Here is a 21,289-nt window from a genome sequence, read left to right as displayed (position 1 = left end):
ATTGTTAATTTTGTCTTTAAAATGATGAAGTGTGTGAAATAAAATTTTCAATCAATCAATCAATCAATCAATCAATCAATCAATCAATCAATCAATCAATCAATCAAGTGAATAACACAGATTATCACAGTACATGTTAGTGGGTGGGATATATTAGGCAGCAAATGAACATTTTGTCCTCAAAGTTGATGTGTTAGAAGCAGGAAAAATGGACAAGCGTAAGGATTTGAGCGAGTTTGACAAGGGACAAATTGTGATGGCTAGATGACTGGGTAAGAGCATCTCCAAACTGCAGCTCTTGTGGGGTGTTCCCGGTTTGAAGTGGTCAATCTCTATCAAAAGTGGTCCAAGGAAGGAACAGTGGTGAATCGGCGACAGAGTCATGGGTGGCCAAGGCTCATTGATGCACGTGGGGAGCGACTTAAGAAGCACAACAACAAGTTTGAGGTGTTGACTTGGCCTCCAAATTCCCCAGATGTCAATCCAATCGAGCATCTTTGGGATGTGCTGAACAAACAAGTCCAATCCATGATACCACAGCACACCTTCAGGTCTAGTGGAGTCCATGCCTCGAAGGGTCAGGGCTGTTTTGGCAGCAAAAGGGGGACCAACGCAACATTAGGAAGGTGGTCATAATGTTATGCCTGATTGGTGTACATGTTTTACATTGTACTTATATTTAATAATTACACTGTTGAGCTTTTCCTTACAACTTAATGTTACACTTCGTTAATCTTTATTTCAAAACACTGCTTCAGGAAGCTTCGGAGCATTATGAATCGAATATATACATATGAATTGAAATCGGCCATCACTATATAAGTCGTTATTTTGTTTTTTTTTTGGCGCACCAAAAATATTCTTGTCACTTTATAATATTAATATTGAACCACTGTACTCACATGACCTGATTTAAATATGTTTTTAGTACATTCATGGATCTTGAGAGAGGAAATGTCATTGCTGGCTATGGAGGCCTCACTGAGCCATCAGATTTCAACAAAAAATTCTGAAGATGAACAAAGGTCTTACAGGTGTGGAACGGCATGAGGGTGAACTAACCCTTTAACCCACCTTTAAACCTCCCCATACCACCTAACCTGTCCTAACCTTACCTGTATCCACCTCAATAGCAGCACAAGTGTTTTACAATACAACATCAATAAGTATATCTAACAATCAGGGTTTTTTAGATATGAGTACATAGTAGTTAAATACACTAATGTTTGTAATGTATTGTTGAACAATAATAAACATTACAATATCAAGGATAATAATCAACAATAATGATTGTTGTCATAATGTTGCCGCCCTACCCTATTAGTTCCCATTCTTTAATTATATAAATGATATACAGAGGCTGTTGAAAATTCTGTAAATCTTATAACATTATGCAATTCTTGTGTAAATACATGTATGCCACATTTGAGCAGCATTAAACAGCCTGTGTAAATAAACATGAATGCAGCTTCTGATGCAACTTTGCAATGTAAAGATGACTTTTGTTGATGTTGATCAAATTTTATTGGTAATAGGCTGAAGTATTCTGATTGATTGAATTAATTGATTACATTTAAATGAAAAAAAAAAAAAAAAAAAAAAAAAAAACACAAAAACAAACATATACAACTATGGAAAAAATTAAGAGACCACTTAACATTGATTTCTGAACTTGGAGTGGTCTCTTAATTTTTTCCATAGCTATATATATATATATATATATATATATATATATATATATATATATATATATATATATATATATATATATATATACCTTACAAAAGGTAAAAAAGCCCCAGGAAATCACTTCCATGGGTGCAAAAATTGCACCTTAATGCAAAAGTGAATTTCTGACCCTGGTGCTTACACACTACAGGAGTTTTCAACTGGTGGGACATAACTCAAAAATGGCACCTGATAGGGTCACAAATAATGAAATGCAACCAAACATGAAATCATGACTTGGACTAGCTTGGCAAAATTGACAAAATTCAAGGCAAGGCGCATATATCATCATACTACAGCAGTTAAGCAGCTCTCTCTCAGGCTGGAATCTCTCAGATTTCAAAGAGTGTGTCTGCAAGGGCAGTCGTGACCCCAGTAGCCTTATATTGGCCTGTGACCTGTGAACTGCTTTGCTAAATCCACCCCTGCTCAGCCAGAACACTGTCCCATTTGCATGAATTTATGCATGCAATGGATGCCATCATCCGTCTGCAGATAGTCAATTAAATATCTAATTAACTCAGGCGAAGATTTAAATAATTCAGATGTATTGACTGGCCTCTGGGAGAGCAGATTCGCCACTAAATCATGTCAGTGCCGTGAGTCTTAGCTAGCCCTGCCGCCATCATAAAACAGACCCAAATGATTCCTTCTCTGCTTTAGATGTTCAGCAGAAAATATGCAGTTGAAGGTTCAAACCAGTTACTTTCTGATCTTGATTTAACTACTACAAAAGCTGTTAATGGCAAAGACAAAAGCTCTGAGCAAAATAGCAATACTTAATTATTTATTTTTATATTGTGAAATAATGCTCCACTTTTTAAGAATGTTTAACAAAAAAGATCTTCAATTGGCAAATAAATTAAGGTCTTAGGAGAAATAGAGTTGTTGATGCTATTCAATGTCTGCTTAAAAGCAATGAGCCCTGTACGCTACTGCTTTTTTTAGGTACTGTACAGTTCAGAAAAATGTTATCCAGGTGTAAATGCTCAAAGGAAATGAAATGGTTGCACTTTATTTTACATTATACAGTGTACCTACCAAAGAAAGTATATAAGGTAACAGCATGGGTTAAGGTTAAGTTTAGGAGTAGGTTCAGGGTTAGTACCTGGTTAATGTTTTATTTTATAAGTAGTACACTCTAAAAAAAAATGGTTCTTCAGCGGTTCTTCAGCGGTTCTTTGGGGTGGTTAAGGTGCTATATAGCACCGCTACCTTATAAAGAACCAGTAAAGCACCTGTATGGTTCTTCAGCGGTTCTTCAGTGGTTCTTCAGCGGTTCCTTGCTGTGGTTAAGGTGCTATATAGCACCACTGCCATACAAAGAACCTGTTAAGCCTCTGTATAGTTCTTTAAAGGTTCTCTAACTCTCTTATTCTCTTAGTTTAGTTGGGGAAAGGATTAAAAACAACATTAAATTACAGTGTATTTTCTAAACATAACCTGGTTCTCAACCTTTTTGTCCCCAAGCCCCTCTACACTGTTAGTGAATATGGGTGTAAATTGGATTGCTATAACTATTTGAGTCTGATTACTTCGTCTTTCTGCGAATTGCTCTCAATATTATAGTAGGCTACACTCAACTGCTCAAATATCTCACTTTCAGCCAAAGGATAATTTCTCTTTAAGGACCCCGTGACAGACGGTTTTTTTTTCTGACGTCATGACTCACGAGACTTTCTGGAGTTTTCTGCTCGGCCGCCATTTTCTTTCCCCTGGACTCGGATGAAATAAGGTAGGTTGGAAATGTTTTAATTAATATACTCGAAAATGCAAAGGTTGAACATGTGTTTTAGCGGTTTAGAGTTAATTAGCGTTGTTTGTGAACATGAATACTAACGAAATCGTAACTAACCGAATTTTTGAATTTTCGCGGCCTGCAGTAACGTTATAAAGGTTAGCGCTAATTGAATATTTCTATTCTATACAAGATGTTGCATTACTTGTTTTATTCTATAGAAATGTATTGTTGTAGTGTTTGGACCATGTAAATATGTCTCTAAATAATTTTTAAAAGAAACGTCTCCTTTACCGTGTAAGCAGCGCGTGCTATTTGAAATGATGCGGGCAGGAAGTGCGTGGGGAGCGGGAGAGACGCTCGAGTCGAGGCTGAGGGGATCCTCGCATTACAATTATTGAGTTTAGGTTTTTAAAGTAATGTTTGTCAGTTCTTTTAGTTGTCTTTTTTTCACGTTAGCTCTGATTTGTTCGACCAAAATGACGAATAAAGTGTGTGAGTAAAGACATATTTAAGGCTTAACGTTACTTCATTTGACTAGCGCGAGGTGGTTTTTTTTTAGTAGAATGAAATGGCTGAGTATTTACACTACTAATTAATTACTTGTACTGCAGCAAACAAGTTTTTTTTTTTTCCATTTATAAACACTGATTCCCCTCTCCCTTTTAGGATCTAAAGCTCCTCAATGTTTGACGACTAAGGACACTTTGCAATAACTTTACATGGTAAGTAATTTCTATAAAAACGGCTATAATTGTTAATAGATAATATGAATTACCAATGTTTGACATGTTTGAATAAAATCCATCTAATGTGGTCTATTGACTTGAATGTCATCCTCATTAACAAACTTTAGACTAAGAATTATCCATTCCAAAACATTCATCAACTCCCTCTTATGCCATCTCAAATGCATGCGACTTTTTTTCTTGTTGTTTTGTATTAATTTTTTTTTTTTTTTTTGACAGTAGCCATTGACATTAAATTAATCACAGTTCCAGCTAAAAATCTTTACTGTTCTACTGAAGAAAAAAAGTCAACTTGGTTGGCCTGATGGTAAGTAAATTAACAGCTAGCTTTCATTTTTCGTGAAATATCCCTTTAATCAAGAATGATTAAATATATTAGGGTGTAAAGCTAATTTATTAATTGATGCATGTCTTATTTTCAGACTTATAATTATATATTATAAATTCATAATTTTAAATGAAACCAATGACTGATTCAGATGCATTTCTTAATTGCAAATCTGTAGTATTTTAGCACTGACGAAGGCCTGTGTGCTGAAACGCATTGGAAAAATAAAGAATTGATTTTTTTTTTTTAGCTCCTTTGTATTTATTTATTTATTTATTTATTTATTTGTTTGATCCCTCAACGCCACAAGTGTTGCTGTTATTGTCCATAAATATATTAATTGCAAATTTGGCCAGTCATTAATATGAATTATTTTCTTTTTCTTGTCCTTTGCTATTGCATATCTGCAAAAATTTGATTTCCTATTACAGATTATTGTGCTTTTTTTTTTAATTAAGAAAATTAATCACAATTGCTTTATCACAGGCTGAAAACATTCACCTGAGAGAAAGTCCTGAAGACCTCATCAAGGAGTACTTTCTGAGTTGAACGTAAGAATATTCTATTTTGGTTTATTTTCAGAAAAATAAGTCTAAATTTGTGTATTTTGTAGTTATGCTAGCAAAAGGTGACCGAATTTGTTTTTTTTTTTTATGTTTACTATTTAGGATAACCAGACAGATGATTGAGGAGCAGCTCACCATGGCGATGTTCATTATTTGGAAGGAGGGGGAGAACTTCATGAACCATCTGCTGACATTGAGGGAGTTAAAGTTTTGAATCAACTTACTTCAGTTACATCAGCTTGTGCCCTGCTTCTAGGTATGACATACATCATCAACCTGGCTTGTCCGAAACCCCTTTGATTTACTTTGTATGTATATGTTAGAGCTGCACAATTTATCGTAGAAAGGTCGCAATCTCGATTCAAACACCCACGCGATCCTACTTTATTAATGACAATGATTCGCCTGCGTCTGTTAAACCTTTGACAAAAATCCTACCGGAACATTCGGTGTTCATGCTGCCACTGATCCAGAAACAGCAGTTTTGAACCACACTGTAGTTATTCAAGGATTTGGTTATTTGATTTCTTTCACAAATATTAAAATTATCACATAAGTAATAAGACAAAAGTTTACAGTTAGGATATAAACACTGGACATCAGATAGCGATCAAAATAGAGAAAATCGAAACTAACATGGTGCTTCAAATAACTGTTGTATATAAATTACCTTGTTAAGCCACTAGGTGGCAACCAGTGACATTGTCATTGAATCATTCATTCAATAGATTGGATAAGGTTAAACCCTGATTCATCCAGTAGTGAAACAAGTATTTATTAATGAGCCATTAATATATTCAAAACCATTTTTTAAAAATAATTCATTCAAATTAAACATTTTCCGGCAATTAGAGTCCAGCTATTAATATTTTGCTAGAACTAGTAAAATAAATGTTATTTTTAGTTGTCTATTTAGAATCGTGGGAGAATTGCGATCTCTATTTGAAACCAAAAAAATCATGATTCTCATTTCATCCAGAATCCTGCAGCTCTAGTGTATGTCTCGTACAAATGTGAAGTTGTATGAATATCCAGTTGTGTTGTTTGAGAATTGCTTTGATTTGTGCAAGGGTAATCACCTTTAAAGGATTAGTTTACCCAAAAATGAAAATTCTGTCATTAATTACTCATCCTCATCATTGGAGGAACAGAAACCTCTCAGACTTCATCAAAAAGATCTTAATTTGTTTTGAGTTCAGTAAAAGCATACGCATAAAATACGAAGTATACTTTGGGCTTTACACACAGTAATGAATGTTTAAAAAGCAAAACAAAAAAGTATTGGGTAAAAGCATCCCCCATGTTATGTTAACCTAATGATGTTATTTTGTTGAAAGGCCTACAGTTGGAAGCAGCTGTTCTCCTCTTGCCTGCACTGTTCAAGGTGGACCTGGGGTTGCTGTTTGACATTGAGGTGAGCCATGAACAGTTGACTACAGTGTGTGAAGCACAATCTAATCAAAGCACGACACTTATTGCACATTTTGTTATAATTTAGCTTATAAGGTTTGCCTTTCAAATAAATATGTGAAGATGGTTAATGCTATTATCCCCTCTTCTCCAGGGCCATGCTCAGACCAGCCCTCCTGTCATCCCAACACCTAAGATAGTGCCTAAAGCCTGCGGGAGGATCATCTCATGCAGTATGACCACATTTTGTTCACGTTGGATGGCCAGTTAATCACAGAGTAGAGTGAGGACATCTTGATGGCACTGGGCCTCCTCCTATGTGTATATTTTGCGTTTGGAATCGAATCCAATCCAGTGCCCTAAAGGACTGAAAAAGACACTGACCTTTTTGAAGTATGTTGTTTTGAAATTGAAGTATGCAGTCAGACTTCCAGGCACTGTAAAATGAGTGTACAACTCAATCTGTGAGTAGACTTTTGGAGTCAATACTCTCTCTTGCTCCCTTTCTTATGGTTTAAGTTCCAGTTTCTATATTTTTTTTGAAATCCCGAAGGACAAAAAAGAAACTGCAGGACTTCAGAGCATAACTCAGTATGTAAAAACAGGACTATTGTCTTCAAAAATGTACATATTTCAAGCTTGTTGCATTATTTTGTATGTGTATAAAAGGGGAGTATAATGTGAGTTTATTTGCTGCTGAAAGAAATAAATTAAAAGGTTTTGAAAGTGTAATGTATTTTGTTTTTCAGTAAGCATTTAGTACATGATTTTGAATCTTTGAAGTCATGATTTGGTAAGAAATTATTAATTATCGTTCATAAAAGTGTAATTTAGAAGCATATTGACTCATCTACAGTAGTACCTGGCATGATAACGGGCCCTGCTAGCTCAAAAAACAATATATGGCACCTCTAATTTGACAAATGTGCTAGAAAACTTTAAGAATAGGTGCTATATAGCACCAGAAAAGGTTCCCCTATCATAACGAGCCAAAGAACCACTGCTGGTACTATATGGCACCTCTTATGGTTCTATATAGCACCATACGACAAGGTGCCATATAGCACCTTTAAAGATAGGTGCTATATAGCACCAAAAAAGGTTCCGCTATGATTACGAGCCAAAGAACCATTTTTGGTGCTATATAGCACCATTTTTCTTTAGAGTGTAGATCTAGAAGAGGACCAGAACCAATGTGAAAGAAAACAGAAAAAATGACAGCATGTGAGGAAAAGACAGGGCAGGTCACATTTACTTAAGAGGTTCTGCTTTATGCGGGACTTTTCAGAGAATCCAGCATGGTGGAAAATGTAGGGTCTTTTGGATGATTCCCAACACAGCACCTGCTATGAGTCACAGTCTTAAATACACACACACACACACACACGTTAGGTCATTCTGTACCATGAAACACTTCTGAAGAGTTTCTCAGTGCCAGGAGTTCATTTCCTCACCCGCAGTGAATGTGTGTGGGGGGAAAGAACAAAATCATGCATGGAATATCTGGATGTACAATATTTTTGCTTTGCTGAAACTCTTAATTGTTGAGAAAAAGTTTTATAGTAAGAGTCTTTTTTTTTAAAGGGCACCTATTATGCCCCTTTTACAAGATGTAATATTGGTCTTGGGTGTCCCCAGAATGTATTTGTGAAGTTTCAGCACAAAATATCCCACAGTTAATTTATTATAACCATTTGAAAATGTCATTTTTGGGGCTCGTTTTAAAAAGAGCTGTTTTGGTGTGTACCACCTTAAATATAAATGAGCTGCATATCCCCGCCCTGCCTTTGGATGAGGGCGTAACTTGCATACCTATGGCAATAAACAGTCGGTAATGCAGAATGGCTGAGAATGAGAGACCCGCTGTTTTGTATGGCATTCAGCCGTACATGTTTGAACCGGAATCAGACCAAGATGATGAAGAGACTCCGGCAGAAAAAACACAATTGAGAATGGAGCAGGACGTCTCTGAATGGTTATTTGATACATTTATGTACTTATAGAGTTTTAATCGCGTCCCCTTTGCAATTATGGATGTGCAACACACACAACACACACACACACACTGTGATAACGTTAGCGCAATTTTTTGAAACTACAAACACAAATGTGATAACGTTTGCTAAGTACGTTAGATAGACACTATAAAAACAAGGTTTAAATTATATACACAGACATTCTATGACGACGACAACAACTTTAGACGCATTTGTTATTGAATTGGCTGACATGGACTGAAATGACTATTTGCTCAAAAAAACATTAAATACACTTACTTCTTCTGGAGGTGACGTTGGATCATGAACATTAGGCAACGATCCACTTGAGGATTAACTTTGAAGCAAGACCTGCTTTGAATTGACCCTCGTTCTCAAAACAGTCAGTCAAAAAATGATTCACGCAAACATAAACGTATTTTGGAATTTTGAGTGGCGCCTTTCCTTCGTAAATAAAATCCATCCACTGCGTTTTCAGTGGCTCTGATGTCGGAAGTAAGTGAAAACTACTATGTTCATTATTACATCCCACAACAGAACAGTTATGTTTCTTAGGAGACATTACCGGCTGTCGTTGAAACAATGGAGGATGGTTGACAGATCACCGACGGCGGGGTCTATGCCAAAACCAGATTGTCAATCAAACCACGTGGGTGGGGCTTAGCGCAATTCTACGTCACAGTGAGAGCAATCTTAGAACAGGGCGTTCTGAGACAGTGCTTATGAATTATTGAGATTGTAAAAAAAAAACACTGGGTGGATTTTTCTCATTCTAGGGTGGTTTTGCTCACACACTGCCAACACACATTTATGGTCAAACACCATGTAAAAGTGAATTTTGCACAATAGGTGCCCTTTAATAAAGCCTAGTACAGTATTTTTTATAAAATGCCAGCAATTACATTATTAAAAGACTTTTGAATTAACAATAATACTGTCATGGGTTGGTTCTCAAAAAAGGCAAGCGGATCTCTATATAGCAGTCAGTCTTCAATAAACAGAATAAAACAAAACACTCTGGCACTAGGGGACACAAAATGAAGCAACGAAAACCAACCTTCAACACTGACAAGGTCCAACAGCTAACAAAAAGAGCCAAGGGCTTATGATGACTTCCCGTGTTATCGGAAATTTCCTACTTCCCACTTCTGAAGTCAAGATTATGAGTTTGTCACACTCAAGTGTTTTGTCGGACATGGAGGAAACCAAGTTCCCTTTCGTGGGAACTATCGACGCTACGTCAATGACGTGATGGGAACCCTCTGCATTTTGTGTTCGTGAAGCACCTCTGTATCCAACCAATGAGAAGATGTGACGTCAGAGGCGGGTGACGTCACGGACCAGGAAACTATAAAGCATACCCAGAAACAGAGAACGCCAGCTTCTGTTGTCTTCAGCAAGCGCTATCTGTATCTTGTCTGTCTTATTTACTGTTGTTTGTCCCTGCACATTGCATACACTCATCTCTTCGTCTGAGGACAAGAGTTTCACAGTCACAAAATAAGACAAATATATATATATATAAATGGCGGAAAAGCAGCAAAACTTTACTAAGTGTGTTCCTCCCTGTCCGCGCTTCATTACGGACGGGGATACACACGATATGTGTGTAAAATGCCTGGGAGTTGAGCACGCACAGGCAGCTCTCGAGGGAGCTGTCTGTGTGCACTGCGAGCGGCTCACTCTCAGAGTGCTGCGTTCACGCCGGGCGCTCTTTGAGGAGGGCGCCGCGGCGAGTGTTCCCCGCGGGTCCGGTCCCGCTGCTGCTGAGGCACAGCGAAGGCTGCACTCGTGGGGTTCACAAATGGATTTAGCAGAGGGGGGAGAGACGGGTCCTGCCCTATCGCTCCCCTTACCTGCTGAACCCAGTGTCTCTCCTCTGGTGGCGGAAGCACGCGCTGCGGTTTCTTCCCCCGGAGAGAGACACCGGCACTCAACATGTCTTCCTCCGAGGAGGTTGATGTGGAGGGTGCCGAAGAAGGAGATGAGGGACCGCCATCCTCATCTCCAGCGCACGAGGAGCTTTTGGAGGTAGTGACCAGGGCAGTTGAAAAGTTAAACATAGACTGGCCCGTAGAAAAAAGGGAAAATCAACCTAAAAGCAAGCTTGATGAAAGATTTCTTCCAACGCGGTCACTACCCCAGCGCCGGGGTCTGCCGTTCTTTCCCGACCTCCACACCGAGGTGTCGAGGTCGTGGAAGAGACCAGTTCAATACCGTGTTTACAGCCCCCAAACATCATTATACAGTAACATCATGGGGCTGAAACACCACGGCTATGGGGCGATGCCTCGGGTGGAAGAGACGCTCGCGAGCTATCTCTCTCCCGAGTCTGCATCGTCCCTTAAGACCCCGACGTTGCCCACTAAGCCATTAAAAACAACCTCCAGCTTAGTGGGCAAGGCTTATTCGGCGGCAGGTCAAGCGGCGGCATGCCTGCATACTATGTCTATCTTGCAGGCATACCAAGCCGACCTGCTGGGGGAAATAGATGAGAGTGGGGAAGCATCATTTGAAGCCATTCAGGAACTTAGAAAGGCAACAGATCTAGCTCTCCGGGCCACCAAGGAGACGGCCAAATCAATCGGCCGCTCTATGGCAGCCCTGGTGGCCACGGAGAGGCATCTATGGCTTAATTTATCCGACATCAAAGAAAAGGATAAAAACGTCCTGATGGATGCGCCGCTGTCTCCTGCTGGCCTGTTCGGCGACGCAGTGACATCTGTCGTCAACAGGTTTCAGGAGACACGCAAACAGTCAGTGGCGTTCCAAAAGCTTCTCCCCCGTCGCTCTCATCCCCCCGAGACTGCTGGGCGGGAGCAGTCTCGGCCGATAGCCAGCTCCTCGGCGCACAGGGCGCAGCAGAAAGCCAGTGTGGCCACCCGGGCTCCCCCGCAGAAAGCTTGGGGACCGGGGCGGTCAGCACAGGCGAAGCCTTCCGGGGGTAGGACGGATCTGAGGACCGTCATTATCTCCCGGAAGGCTTCCAAGAAAAGGTCCTGACGCCAATCATTTGGGACCTTTGAGGGCAGTCCCCTCCGGGGTAATTCAATTATCATCTCGGGCGCCCATTCTACCCCGGTGCCCTCAGGGGGCCGTCCTGCCAACCCTGCCACCCAGCGTGCGTCAGGGCGCAGCGGTCTCCACCGATCCTCCGAGGGGGATCGGTCAGCGCTCGATTCGTTTGTCTGCCGGTGCGCCGCGCCAGATGAACGAGCCAAGTGCTCAAAAAACACCAGAGACCAGTCTCGAGAGACTGGTTCCCTTAGTAGAATATATGGAAGAATGGAAACGTCTCCCGAACATTTCGAAATGGGGGCTGCTCATGATACAACAGGGTTACAGAATTCAGTTCGGTTCTCGACCGCCCAAGTTCAATGGGGTTCTCCACACAGTGGTAGCCCCAGAGCAGTCTCTGGTGATGGAACAAGAAGTTACGACGCTTTTGCAAAAAGGAGCTATAGAGAGGGTTCCTCCTCCCAGCAAAATGTCAGGCTTTTACAGCCGCTACTTCATTGTTCCAAAGAAGGATGGAGGGTTGCGTCCGATCATAGATTTACGTGTGTTAAATCGATCTGTAAAAAAGTTGAAGTTCAAAATGCTCACACTCAAACAGATTATCCCACAGATCAGGTCCGAGGACTGGTTTGTGGCAATAGATCTGAAAGACGCCTATTTCCATGTATCCATCCATCCTTCTCACAGGAAGTTCCTCAGGTTCGCTTTCAGGGGCGAAGCTTACCAATACAGGGTCCTTCCTTTCGGCCTATCTCTATCACCCCGCACGTTCACGAAGTGCGTGGATGCAGCGCTGGCTCCGCTGAGACTCCAGGGCATCCGCGTACTGAACTATATCGACGATTGGTTGATACTAGCTCAAACAGAGCGACTAGCAGTTCAACATCGAGATGTTGTTCTGTCACACATAAAGAAGCTTGGGTTGAGACTCAATGCCAAAAAGAGTGTGCTGGTCCCGAGTCAGGTTGCGAATTATCTAGGTGTAATCTGGGATTCCACCACGATGCAGGAGCAATTGACTCCTGCTCGTGTGAATGCCATTCTCGGGGCCGTGAATGGGGTGAAGTTAGGCCAGTCACTCACTGTAAAACAGTTTCAGAGACTGCTGGGTCTGATGGCAGCTGCGTCCAACGTTATTACTATTGGCCTTCTGCACATGAGACCCTTACAGTGGTGGCTCAGGACCAAGGGGTTTTCCCCGAGGGAAAATCCTTTTCGCATGATCAAAGTCACGCGGCGATGCCTTCGTGCTCTGGTCATGTGGAAAAAGCCTTGGTTCCTGTCCCAAGGACCCGTGATGGGAACTCCTCGTCGTCGCGTAATGCTAACGACAGATGCTTCCCTCACGGGCTGGGGGGCGATCATGAGTGGTCGCTCAGCTCAGGGTCTCTGGGAGGACCACCAGCTCTCCTGGCACATAAATCGGCTGGAGATGATGGCGGTGTTTCTAGCTCTAAAACACTTCCTCCCAGACCTGCGGGGAAACCATGTGTTGGTCCGCACGGACAACACTACGGTGGTCTCATATATCAACCACCAGGGGGGCTTGCGGTCTCACCTGCTATGCAATTTGGTCAGCCGCATCCTCCTGTGGGCCCAGGGAAAACTCCTTTCACTGAAAGCGGCATATATTCCCGGGCGGTTGAATGTGGGAGCAGACGCCCTGTCGAGGCAGGGCGCGAGGCCGGGGGAATGGAAACTCCACACCGAGGTGGTGGAGTTGATATGGAAAGTCTACGGACGAGCTCAAGTCGATCTATTTGCCACAGAGGAGTCAACTCAATGCCCTCTGTGGTACTCTCTGGAGCACCCAGCCCCCCCAGGGCTGGATGCTATGCTACAGACGTGGCCGAGGCTACGTCTGTACGCATTCCCCCCAGTCTCGTTGCTCCCGGGAGTTCTGGACAAGGTTCGCCAGGAAAGGGCCGACATAATACTGGTGGCTCCTTACTGGCCGACAAGAATATGGTTTGCGGACCTAATATCTCTCCTTCACGGCTCTCCAATGGAGCTTCCTCTCAGACAGGACCTCCTGTCTCAAGCAGGCGGCACGATTCTCCATCCCCGCCCAGAAATGTGGAAGCTATGGGCCTGGCCTCTGAGGGGGCAAGGCTCATAGAATCTGGTCTCCCAACCGAGGTTGTGGAGACCATCCTTCAATCCAGAGCTCCCTCCACAAGGAAGCTGTATATGTACAAGTGGAAACTGTTCGCCACATGGTGTGGCCAGCGTAATATGGACCCCGTCCACTCTCCTATTAGCTGTGTGCTACAATTCCTTCAGGAAAAATTTTCAGAAGGCTTAACCCCTTCAACATTGAAGGTATATATTGCAGCCATCTCGGCTTATCATAACCCTGTAGGGGGCTCCTCGGTGGGTCGAGACCCCCTAGTCATACGCTTCCTCCGTGGTGCACTGAGGTTGAGGCCTGCGGTGCGCACAAAAACTCCGACCTGGGACTTATCTATTGTGCTCCAAGGGTTAGCTGAGGCTCCCTTCGAACCAATAGAAGAAGTGTCAGATAAATTTCTAACACTAAAAACAGTCTTTCTGTTGGCAATTTCTTCCTTGAAAAGGATTGGTGATTTGCAAGCACTGTCAGTTGCTCCATCATGCTTAGAATTTACGCCTGGTATGATCAAGGCTTTCTTACATACTAGACCGGGCTACGTGCCAAAGGTCCCCACTAGAGTCCCAGGTCCCATTGTACTGGAGGCTTTCTGTCCTCCACCATTTGAAAATCAGGATCAGGAAAAACGTAATCTGCTTTGCCCTGTGAGGGCGCTGGATGCCTACACCCACAGAGCTGCCCTGTGGAGAAAAACAGATCAATTATTTGTATGTTACGGGTCCCCTAGAAGAGGGGGCCCAGCATCCAAGCAGAGGATGAGCAAGTGGGTGGTCGAGGCCATCTCACTTGCATATAAAGCAGTGGGACAGCCATGTCCCTTAGCCGTTAGAGCGCATTCTACAAGAGGTATGGCCGCTTCTAAAGCTCTTCTGTCAGGAGTGTCTCTGGACGACATATGTGGTGCAGCTGGATGGTCATCCCAGCACACTTTCATCAGATTTTATAATCTTAATATAAGTTCTACTCCAGGTTCCTTGGTCTTGCAAGATAGCAGCCAGGCACTTGAAGATACGGCGTAGTTGGGACAGCGTTTCCATCACGTCATTGACGTAGCGTCGATAGTTCCCACGAAAGGGAACGTCTCGGGTTACGAGTGTAACCCCTGTTCCCTAAGTAAGGGAACGAGACACTACGTCGCGTTGCCGTACCTCCTTCATACCTGGAGCGCTTTGCTTCAGACATATTCCAGAAGCTGGCGTTCTCTGTTTCTGGGTATGCTTTATAGTTTCCTGGTCCGTGACGTCACCCGCCTCTGACGTCACATCTTCTCATTGGTTGGATACAGAGGTGCTTCACGAACACAAAATGCAGAGGGTTCCCATCACGTCATTGACGTAGCGTCTCGTTCCCTTACTCAGGGAACAGGGGTTACACTCGTAACCCGAGACGTTTTTTATTCTTGCCTATTTATTGGGAAAATCATATTAAAGCCAACATTGCAACATTGCACCCTATTCATTGACAAACATATAAAGATTCACCACACCATCTAAATAGTCAGCTTGCTGACAATTCTGGAATTTCGGCCAAATACAGGCTATTTTCACTGTGCATAAAACATACAACACACTTCAAATGATTATTTACATATGTAAATATGTACTTCTTTAATGACAAGGTGAGGCGATGTAGCTGTTGTGGAAAAACACATAAAGAATATATTCACAGCAGCGATCATTCTTCCTTCTGCAAAGTTTATATCATATATAATATATCAAATTTTTCCCTGAGCTTCCCAGTGGCAAATACGACTTGAGAGGGTGTGTCCAATTTCCAACTAGGATACTCGTATTTACAATAATTTTTGATAGCATGTGAAGGCAGCATTTAATACACAGGTAAATGAATAACTTAACAAGACACAGGTGAGCTGACTGAGAGATAATATAAACCACAGAAACTAACACAAACTAGAAACAGGAACGTAACCAGAAATGTGCACACATAATAAGAACAGTATCCAAAACAGCATCATAATAAGTCTGTCTGTGAGAAACTGAGCCGTGACAAATATCTAAAATAACCGAAAATAAATGCTGAAAGCAAATAGAAATATGGTTGATGGTAGCAATATATATATATATATATATATATATATATATATACAGTATATATATTTGCACTCATACTGAGGTACCCAACTAAATGGACAAGTGATGAAAATATGAGGTTTAAAAAAAAAAAAAAAAAAAAATATATATATATATATATATATATATATATATACATATATATATATAAAACTGATGTGCATAGGTGTATGTGTTTTCTCTATTATACAATGGCTTTAAGTGAATCCAATCAGATTTCAAAGTAATCTGTGACTATCTGTTTTATGATTAAGATCATGGAACTGGTTTGTGAATCCAATATATTGCATTCATGCAGTATATGCCATTTTAATTTTCCGTTGAGGTAAGCTAAATACTTCCCACTAGAACAGTGATGAAACTGGTTAGTCGAGAAGAAAACGACCCAGTGAGAATGACCAACAGGTCAGCGATTTCTGATGATGCGGGTTACATCAGATGACAGCGCTAGCTTCAAATTACTATTTTCCCATCATAGGTTAACATATGCACACTGTCAAATGACCATGACAGAACTTTTAGTAGTACATGAGAATGTCAAAAGTGCAAAATAAATAAATAATAAAAAAAAAAAATTACAATTAACATGAAAAAAAAATAAATAAATGTAGAAGTAAAATTTATTGTCTGGGCACACATTCAGCATTGTTCAAGCAACAATTAATTTTAATAGATGGCAAACAATGTTACTGGTTTAAAACAGAATACTTCACCTCGTGTGAACTCAAACTGGGCCTCAGAAGAGAGTATGAGTGCCAGCAGAAGAAATATTTGCATGCTATCTATAGACAATGATTTATGAGCCCGTACAATAATGAGTCCTTGGTGAGTATCCTAAACCAGAAAATACTTCACAGATTATAATGTCTCTTACTATCACAATCTCTCCAAGCTGAAAATCATTCAGCGCTCTGAATGGGATCTGCGCTTGAAAATTAACATTGCATCTGAAATGAGACCAAAACCACAAACTGCTCAGACCACAACTCTGCCAATCCTGCATTCTTGTTCTCCTGGGTTTGGATGTAGTTTATGCTTATCAGTTTTTTGCAGCAATTAAAGGAGGTTTATTTCATTGCTCATTTTGTCACCATATTTTGAAGCACTCTATAGGGGAGAGAGACAGCAAAGTCTTGGCATGACACGTGCCCATGAGCCGCAGTGTGCAAAGAGGCAAATTTCTAATCATGTTCTTCGGTGGGGTCCCGTGGAGGCGAGCGCATTTTTATAATTATATATAATTTTATATCAAACACTTACATTTATTACTTCAATCAATCAGAATGTAGTTCCAAACCCATAAGATTGTTCATCTTCAAATAAAGATATTTTTAATATTCTCTCATCACTTTTGTGATTCAAAGTCCAAGCAATCAACAAACCTTGCCGATTCTCATGTCAAGAAAGCATGGTTGAGCTTCAATGTTTCAATGTGCATCAATGTTTATATGTGAAAAAATCTGTTAATCATATAAAGCGTCTGTTAAACTACTTGATTCATTTGGATTACTTTTACCATGGCTTTTTGTAGTTTTCCTTTAAAATTATGGTTGTGTGTTCTGAGGATGAACAAAAGTCTTAAGGCCCCGGGGTATACTTCATTTCTCGTCCACAGTGTCCGCACAACTTTCAAAGTAAACTCAACTGCGCATGAGCGCGGATGGAGGAGCTCGACACATGCACAGTACAATTACTTTTTAATACTCTACCAGGCATCAGAGAGCAGCTTTGAGTCGTCTCATTTACAGGACACTCGCTCGGATGGACAGAAGAAGAAAAGCAGCATACAAAGTTTAGAACAAGAACCAAAACAAAAATGATCGAGAATGATATTCTGCTTTGTTAATTGTTCTTAAAACAGCATGTTGTTTTGTACTCTTCTTCGACTACTTTCACAGTACATCACAACTGTGCATATTGCCACCTAGTGGACTCTGCTGTCTCAACAAAAATTGGGCTGTATGTGGTTGGTGTGTGCGGACTTATACTTTGGGCTTTATACCGAAGTATACTCTGGGCTTTATGGGTGACTAAATGATGACATCATTTTCATATTTGGGTGAACTTTCCCTATATGATAGATTATGTAAAGAACATGTATTTTCGTTGTATAGAAACGTTATCATCTCCTTGCAACATTTTAGACACCTCATTACCTATGTACCCATATTACAACTATTAGTAACTGAAATAAAGAAACTCTGAATTCAAATGATGTCATAGGAACATCATAAGTACCTGTACAGGTGCTCAAGTAGTATTTTCAGGTGATCTACAAATGTGTCATGTGAGGTTTCTGTTTAGTTTGTACTTCTTAGTTTACCTGTTAGTTCATGTTTCCTTTGTCCCTGTTCATTGGTTTCTATGGTTGTTCACTGGTTAAAGGTGATAGAGAGGATTTTTTCGTCGACTGAGAATCCAAAGACTGTTACTGAGTTTTTCAAATGAGCGTATGCGTAAGAACAACCCGCCTCCTTCACAGCTCACTTCAAAGGAACGCCTCCCAAAAATCGTGCACGTGTACTGGAACACGAGTGTTTACCACCGGCATTCGCTGTGTCGTGTTAGTGGATTCATTATGTTGGACTCACCGCAGGTAACTCGATGATCGCGTAAATGATTGGCTGATGTTTTTAAGGCCCTACCTCATGCACAGATGATGTATATTAATATTATTACTTTCAGTGCACCTAATAAATAGTCTTTTATCCGTTAGTAAAGACAGTTTCAAGTAATATTGCAAAAATGTATAAAACAAAACATCCTCTTTAGCACCTTTAAATGATTCAACGCACCTGTACCTTGTTTTCTCCCTTTACTTATTCTGTGTGTAAGTAGCACTCAGTTTCAGCTGATCTTTGTCTGTTCTTGTCATTATTATGTTGGTTGGTTGTATATTCTGTGCTTGCCTGTTTCTATTATGTTTTTGGTTTATTGTAAGGTGCTTAAACCTTTATCTGGAAACCTTTATTGTCAGCCATGCTAACATCCTCTTCCAGTTGTTCTCATGAGTGTGTTGTGTTGGTTGTGTTGTGGAAAGGCATTATGTTCACAAGCATTATAAAGATTTCTTTGCTGTTTTCCTGTGGTATTCACATCCATTGTAAGTATGGGTATAATGAATGGCAGCGGCTATTTGCACTAAGTGCAAATAGCAATAGATGTTATTTACACTAAGTGAAAATAACATATTTTCTTAGTGATAGATGCTATATACACTAAGTGCAAATAGCTGTATATGCTATTTACACTAAGTGAAAATAGCAATATATTCTTTGCACTAAGTGACAATAGCAGCATTTTCTTAGTGATATGCTATTTAAATGAGGTGAAAATAGCGTTAGATTCTATTTACAGCATGTAAAAGTATCAGTTCTTTTGCAAGACTTACTCGCTACTGCTGCACCACTGAAGACGTTGAATTCTGTGTGTCTTTTTTAAAACTTGAGTGGCCCAACCAGATATAAGTGGGCGGAGCTAGTGTAAATAGCATTTGCCAACAAGAGACCCTATTTGCACTTGGTGTAAATAGACACTTTGATAAGGAATTTATTACTCATAGTCATATTTGTGGGTTTCCAACATGGTAACACTTTAAAATAAGGTTTATTAGTTAACATTAGTTAACTACATTAGTTAACATGAACTAATAATGAACTGCACTTATACAGCATTTATAAATCTTTGTTTACAAATACTTTAAACCTTGTTAACATTAGTTAATGCACTGCGAACTAACATGAACAATGAACTGTATTTTCATTAACTAATGTTAAAGAAGATTAGTAAATACAGAAACAAATGTTTTGCTTATGCTTAGTTCATTTTAGTTAATACATTAACTAATGTTTAACCATTGAACCTTATTGTAATGTGTAATTGCAAATATATTTAAAGCTGCAGTCCTGAAGTTTTGCGTCTTTGTCGTCATCTCTGTTTGCAACCTGTAATTGCAGTGATATGCGGAATTATTATCTTTACGTGCGTTGTGCATCGGCATGGCTCCTCAGCGCGGATTAATCTAATGTTTGCTGTCAGCCACCATACTGGTGTGGATACTGTACTGCAGAATCACAGATTGTGGTCTTGAAGTATGACCAAAGTAGGAATTTTCACCGGAAAATGTCATGTGAACTAGTAAGTAACATGTCTGCCACTTTTGTTTAGACCAACTTTTGTTCTCAAATTGTTAATGTTAACAACATCAGTATTGCGTGGATTTAGTGTGTATTAGTGTTACCTGTAGATTTCAGTTTCTGTAGCCACTCCACAGTCCAAAGTTTTTTGCTTTTGACCACAGGTGAATCTCCTGTTGTTACATAAAGTAGTAATTTACATATAAAGTTGTTCTATTTAAGTGGATCAGAAAAAGCACCAAGTTCAACTATTTATATTTAATATAGATTTAAACTATATTTACAAATATGAATATATTTACTATATTTATAAATACATTTTTTTATTTAATTGGAATTAAAATGCAATTTAGGTGTATTATTTCCATAATGAGTACTCTTTTTAAAATTGCTAAAGTGTACTATGATTTCACAAGGAACAGTCTTTTTAAATGTTGCTCAATTCCATTTAGTGAAACTAATCACAAACTTCACCATTAAATCAACTGTTTTGACTTTGATTCTCTCTCTCGCTCTCTCTCTCTCTCTCTCGCTCTCTCTCTCTCACTCTCTCTCTCAGTTTAGTAGGCACTGACTCTCAACATATGTCTGTCTCCACTGGCCCGTACGTCCAGCCGGTAAGCTTCAGTACCGCTCCATTCTCTCCCTGTCTCTCTTTCTCCTCCAGCGGGACAGTACCAGGGGAGAGACTGTCCGATTAAATCAGCTTCTGTTCCTTGCCACTGAGCGCTGGGATCCAGGGGAGGGTCTTTGCCTAACACTCCATGAAAACACTCCATTCAGAAGCCATTAAAGTCTATGCCTGTGTTAAACTCCTCCACCAGAGAACAGCAGGTTAAGAGGAAGGGAGGAGCCAGAGTGATTATCAGAGAAGGCACATGTTACACACATATATCAGTGCTTGCTTTAGAGTCCAGTGAGAATAATAGTGGGATTAAAGCTATATGGGTTCTGCACATGAATCTCAAATGAAAAAAAAAGAAAGAAAAGGAAACCTGCTGAAATAAATCAAATGTATGTTTAAGTGAATGAAATTAATTTATAAAGTTAATAATATATATAGGAAAATAACGGGCCTAATAGAAAATATTTTTTAAACAAAACTACAGTATATTTAATTATTCAAAAGCTTATTCATATTTATATGTTCAATTTAAGCTGAAAGCAAATAACGCATTACATGAAAAGCATTAAGGATTGTAGTCAGAAGCTCTTTATATGGTTTATAATATAGTCAAAGATTTTATTTTAGCTGTTATTTAACATTACTGGATCAACCTAAATTATTTAGGTTACAGCAACAAAACTAAATATAAGGATAAGATCAGGTAAAAATAGCTCTTTAACGCAACAATTGTAGGTTACCATGTGCTTTTACAGAGATGGCAAATGGTATTT

At 40.0% G+C, this 21,289-nt stretch overlaps 1 long non-coding RNA gene across 1 annotated transcript; it reads left to right on the top strand.

The window, feature by feature from the left end:
• The first annotated feature begins 2,881 nt into the window (after positions 1-2,881).
• LOC137009557 (uncharacterized) lies at positions 2,882-6,895 on the top strand. Its single transcript, XR_010892926.1, has 7 exons — positions 2,882-3,463; positions 4,136-4,191; positions 4,435-4,522; positions 5,030-5,094; positions 5,212-5,365; positions 6,447-6,523; positions 6,674-6,895. It is a non-coding gene; the product is annotated as an uncharacterized lncRNA (long non-coding RNA).
• The last annotated feature ends 14,394 nt before the right edge of the window (positions 6,896-21,289 follow it).

The sequence above is a fragment of the Chanodichthys erythropterus genome, chromosome 20, assembly GCF_024489055.1.
Source record: "Chanodichthys erythropterus isolate Z2021 chromosome 20, ASM2448905v1, whole genome shotgun sequence".
NCBI classification, from domain to species: Eukaryota; Metazoa; Chordata; class Actinopteri; order Cypriniformes; family Xenocyprididae; genus Chanodichthys; species Chanodichthys erythropterus.
This window is presented reverse-complemented; position numbering and strand designations above follow the sequence as displayed.